Consider the following 6,163-nt stretch of genomic DNA (forward strand, 5'->3'; position numbering starts at 1 on the left):
CGTAGTCTGGCTCCTGGGGGCTGGCATCTGTGTTCTCAGTAGGAACAGTGTTCAGTAGGAACCCTTCCACTTCACACGGGGTGCCCGCGACGTGAGCATCACTGAGCCCCGTCCCTCCTGCCATCTCCCCATCTGCAAGTTCTGTGTCCATCGCAAGCAGCTGCAGGTGGCATCGGTCCATTCGATGCGTGGTGAGAAGGCGGTCCAGCCCGCGGGCGGGGAGCTGCCCCTCCCTGACCTTCCTCCCTGCTCAGTCACACCCACTCAGCTCATGCCGTGATTATGCCAAGAATGCACCTGCAATCTGCATTTTTATTAATTAGATAAGACAAGTCTTCTATAATTTCCCTTTTTATTTCCCCCCCCACCCCCTTAGAGCAGTGGTTCTCAGAGTGGGGCCCCTGGACCAGCAGCCTCTGCATCAGGTGGATACTCGTTGGGATCACAGAGCCCGTGGCCACTCCAGGGCCACCCCAGAGCCACAGAGGCAGAAAACTCGGTGGGGGGAGGGGCAGCAATCTGTAGTTCACAAGCCACCAAGGGACTCTGATGCAGGCTAAGGTTTGAGAGTCTCTGATTTAAGAGTAAAATTTTGGTTTCTGTTTTAAGTAAATTCACTGAAAGTAGCCAGTTATCCTCACTAAAAAGGCCCTCAGTGTTTCTTTCTTTTCTTTTCTTCTCTTTTTAGGACTCTTGCTGTGCTGCCCAGGCTGGAGAGCAGTGGCACAATCATATCTTGCTGTAATCTTGACCTGTGGGGCTCAAGCCATCCTCCCACCTCAGCTCCCGAGTAGCTGGGACTACAGGGGCACACCACCATGCCTGGCTTTTTTTATTTTATTTTTGTTGTTGTTGTTGAAAGAAAGGGTATCTCTATATTGCCCAGGCTGGCCTTGAAATCCTGAACTCAAGCTATCCTCCCACCTCAGCTTCCCGAGTAGCTGAGACTATAGGCCCACTCCTGGCTGATTTTATTTTTTGTAGAGACAAAAAATAAGACTCACTTTGTTGCCCAGGCTGGTCTTAAACTCCCGGTCACAGGCAATCCTCCTGTCTCGGCCTCCTGAAGTGCTGGGAGTGCAAGCGTGAGCCACCACGCCTAGCCTTCCCTGCTTTATAGTCATTCACACCTGAGGCCTGAGTTGCCTTCAACAAGCCCCACGGGTTACCTGAGTGGCAGGTGTAACTTAAGGCTGAGGTTCTCTGCTTAGCCACAGGCAGAATCACCTGGGAAGCTTCGAGAACTGGAGGGTCGGGGCCAAGCGTGGAGGCTTTCAAAGCACCTGTTTGGGTTCAAGTACAGACAGGGCAGGCAATCTTTGCTCCAGGGGTCCCTGGTCCTTAGAAGTGACCCTTGCTGCCCTGGGTCTGTTTCAGCAGAACCAATGCCAGCCAAACAAATGAGAAATCGGGGCAGACTGGACTCAGAGACAAACGCTTTCCAGTGAGCAGCCAGGCGCACAGCAGAACGATAGAGGGGCACTCTGACCTCAGAGTACCTGTCACCTCAGCCATGGCGGCTGGGCTCACTCACGGTGACTGTTTCCCTAGCAGGAGAGACCGTGGCTGTGAGCCTGCAGCCTGTGCCTCCTGCTGTTGTAGGGAGAGAGGGAGTGCCCGGCGCCTACCTGGCCTTTTCTGGGCTGTCCGTCCGCTCATTACACCCCTTGCCCCAGCTCACTTCACATGTCCGCGGGGTGGGGATTCAAGGACAGGCTGGGCTCTAGGAGGTCAATGGTCCCTCCCTGGGCTTCCAGCATGTTATAGCTCAACTTCTACCAGACACCTGAAAATATAAAATTTATTTTCTTAAAAGGACAAAGACCCTTTTTCTTTGGAATATATATATATTATAATATATATTATAAATGTATATTTTATATATTTTTAATAATATTTTTATATATATTTAAAAATATATATATATATATATGTTTTTTTGAGACGGAGTTTCACTCTTGTTGCGCAGGCTGGAGTGCAATGGCACAATCTTGGCTCACTGAACTCTCTGCCTGCCGGGTTCAAGCAATTCTCCTGTCTCAGTCTCCAGAGTACCTGGAATTACAGGTGTGCACCATCACGCCCAGCTAATTTTGTAATTTTTGTAGAGACGGGGGTTTCACCATGTTGGCCAGGCTGGTCTGGAACTCCTGACCTCAGGTAACCCATCTGCTTCGGCCTCCCAAAGTGCTGGGATTACAGGCATGAGCCACTGTGCCTGACCCTGGAATATATTTTTTTAAACCCTAAACTGTATTATAGAATAATCTCTTCCTCAGTGACTCGGTTTATAATATCTCATACTGGAAAAACAAACAAACAAAACTCTATGACGAAAATCAAGTGCTCTAAGTTAAATATCTGAGTCCAAATAATGTCAAAAAGCAGCAAGGCACCAGGCCTCCCCCATTCAGATAGCACCCTCCACTTCCTGCCCCGTGCTTCTGTTGACCTTTGGTGCTGTTCGCAGGAAACCCTCAAGTTTAACTCTGAACTTGAGGGGAAGGAAGGGAGTGAACCACATGGCCCTGGGGTCCGGGCCTCTGGCCGGAAGGGCGCTCAGCTCGGTCTGTAAAATGAAATGTGCTTTGAATGTCATGGGTCAGGAAAAAAGAATTTGAGCGCAGTCTGGAAATGAAATTTCCTGCCTGTGGTTTGACTCACGTCTGTCTGTCTGGAAATCTGCCCCAAGGACATTCATTCCACTGTGACAGGGCTCATCTCTGCGGAGCACCGGACTTCGGCGGTGGGGAGGGAAGGCCGTCGGCGCTGCAGAGACGCCTGCGGAGGCCGCCTCCCGACCCCGCGTCAGCCACCGCTGCTGGATGGCTCAACCCAGATTGGGAATTAATTACCCAAGGCGCGTCTCCGTGCAGTCTGGCCTCTCTCCCCGAAGGCTTCTTAAGCAATAGGGTACGAGCAGGAGTTGGAGACCAGCCTGGCAAACGTGCTGAAACCCCATCTCTATTAAAAATACAGATGCGGGCCGGGCGCGGTGGATCGAGCCTGTAATCTTAGCAATTTGGGAGGCCGAGGCAGGCGGATCACTTGAGGTCAAGAGCTTGAGACCAGCCTGGCCAACATGGTGGTCTCTAAGAATACAAAAATTAGCTGGGCCCCGTGGTGGCAGGCGCCTGTAATCCCAGCTACTGGGGAGGCTGAGGCAGGAGAATCGCTTGAACCCGGGAGGCGGAGATTGCAGAGAGCTGAGATCACACCACTGCACTCCAGCCTGGGTGACAGAGCGAGACTCTCTCTCAACAACAACCACAAAAAATTACAGACGGAAACAAGGAATCGCAATAGTCCTTATTGCCTTTCTTGTCTTGCCTGGCTGGTACTAAAGTATGTTGATGAAAGAAAAAAATATATTTTTAACGATTTCACGTTAGTTTTATTTAGACTTTTATTGAGGACTAGAGACTGACCACAGCCTGGGAGAAGTCTTTTAGAGGGGGTTTGTTGGACTGTTTTGAAATAATATTTTAATTTACAGTTTATATACAGGTAGTGGGGATTTAGTAGGTGTAAAATTATACTAAAGCTTGGGTATGAGGGTATATCTGGTTACAGATTATAGAATAATTATTAAAAATGAAAAATAAAATCCTGAGCCCCACCACCAACTGAAAGAACCCCCTTTTGGCCAAGTTGGCCACAGAGATACCTGAAACATTGAATTCCCAGCCCGACCTTCCAGGGAGGTGAGGCCCACCTGGTTATATCTCCTCTCTCTGTTTTTTTTTTTTTTTTTTAGACAGAGTCTTGCTCTGTCACCCAGGCTGGAGTGCAGTGGCACGATCTTGGATCACTGCAACCTCCACCTCACAGGTTCAAGCAATTCTCCTGCCTCAGCCTCCCGAGTAGCTGGGATTACAGGCGCCCGCCATCATACCTGGCTAATTTTTTGAATTTTTATAGAGACGGGATTTCACCGTGTTAGTCAGGATGGTCTCGATCCCCTCTCTTTTGGAGTTTAGGCACAGCTGACCAGCACTAAGGTTAAAATAGAGATCAGAAGGCCGGCAGAAGAGACTCCTGTGGCAAACTCAGAGAACTCAGAGTTTACAAATTTCCAGACACAGAGAGTTTGCAGCCTGATGAGGAGTTTGTGTTTTCCTCTCTCAAAAGAAGTTCTTAATTCTGATAAAGTTCAATGTATTAATCTTTTAGGGGTTGTGATTTTGGTGTTACAGCTATAAAGTCTTGGTCTAACCCAAGGGCACAAAAACTTTCTTTGATGTTTTCTTCTGGAGGTTTTACAGCGTTAAGGCTTACATTTAAGTCTATGATCCATTTTGAATCGATTTCAATTGAACTTCCTGGGTTCAAGCGATTCTCCTGCCTCAGCCTCACAAGTAGCTCGGACTACAGGTGCCCACCACCTCGCCCGGCTAATTTTTTGCATTTTTAGTAGACATGGGGTTTCACCGTGTTAGCCAGGATGGTCTCAATCTCCTGACTTCGTGATCCGCCCACCTCGGCCTCCCAAAGTGCTGGGATTACAGGCGTGATCTACTGCGCCCAGCCAGGTTCTTCTTATCAAAGGCGTTTTGGTTAGCCTATGTCCTTCGCATTTCCATAGCAATCTTAGAATCAGACCGTGAGTTCCTATTTTTAAAAAATTATCTACTGGCATATCTGTCGGGACTGCAGTAAATCTGTGTAGATCAACTTGGGGAGAACTGACATCTTTACAATATTGAGTCTTCTGATCCATGAGCGTGTGAGCGTGTGAGTGTGTGAGCGTGTAAGCGTGTGAGCGTGTGAGCATGGTGCAGCTCTCCATATATTTAGGTCCTTGAAATTTTCTCTTAACAAATGTTTGCAGCTTTTAGTCAACAAATTGCTACCCAGCAGATATTTAAACACACACACACATACACACTCCACTTCTGTAATGCAAAGATAACGTCTTAACAATGAATGAGGAAATAACCACTTTTGAAGTAAATTCTTCCTATAGATCACACTCTTTTGAAAATAGATGTTGGGAAGTATCTCTATGGCTATACTGTTTCTGTTGCTGAATATGATATAACTCTTTCACTTATTAAAAACTCTCATATTGGTATACTTTAAATCATTTTGTGACTTCTTTAGAAATCCTCAAGGGCTAAGTACCCTTTGTTTACAAGAAAACCTGACTGACGTGAAGAGAAATGGAAATTTCCTAGTCAAATTTCAGGGGAATAACTGCATTATTGGTAGCTGCAAATGAACGGTGAATACCATGATGTAATCAACAGAGCAAATGATGTAACTCTATCCATGGGGTCTTATAGGGATTCAGCAAGCTGCGATATGACCATATGGTGCACAACTAGAAAGCTCTTTTTGTTCATGACAGCAGCTACCAAAATATCCAAGAGGGGAGAGCTGGCCCCCCAACCCCAACCTCACAGCCAGGTGATCATAGAAGCAAGTGTCGGAGCAGAGTCTACCACGCAAAATGGCATTTATTGTACAAACAGTAATCACCAGTAATCACCAAAGCAGGCACCAAGTGCTCATATGTCCTGCAAGCATGACTGACATCTAAAGTCTGTCCCATAGGTGCTCTGAAAGTGCACCTGGGCACCCAGCAGTATCTTTTTTTTTTTTTTTTTGAGACGGAGCCTCGCTCTGTCACCCAGGCTGGAGTGCAATGGCACGATCTCGGCTCACTGCAACCTCCACCTCCTGGGTTCAAGCGATTCTCCTGCCTCAGCCTCCCAAGTAGCTGGGATTACAGGTGCCCGCCACCATACCTGGTTAATTTTTTGTAATTTTGTAGAGATGGGATTTCACCATGTTGGTCAGGCTGGTCTTGAACTCCTCACCTCAGGTGATCCTCCTGCCTTGGCCTCCCAAAGTGCTGGGATTCTACTGTAATCTCACTGCCTCTGGTCAGCTTTGTGCTGTGGGAATCCCCCAGTACTCCTGGCTGGACAAAGGACCTCCTAGGGCTCCTGCTGCAGCCACCCCTAGGGGGTGAAGGGTGCAGGCCTGGGGGGATTCTTCCACCCTGTCTGTGCAGGGGCAGGGAAGTCTCCAAACCACAGCGGACTCACATACCCAAGGTGCTCATTAGCAGGTGTCTAACTTCAACAATAGAAAATAAGCTATTTTTGACACCCTTTTTGTAAAGTGTCGGTTGCAAATGGGAATGCCAATAGCAGGA

The sequence above is a fragment of the Macaca fascicularis genome, chromosome 16, assembly GCF_037993035.2.
Source record: "Macaca fascicularis isolate 582-1 chromosome 16, T2T-MFA8v1.1".
NCBI classification, from domain to species: Eukaryota; Metazoa; Chordata; class Mammalia; order Primates; family Cercopithecidae; genus Macaca; species Macaca fascicularis.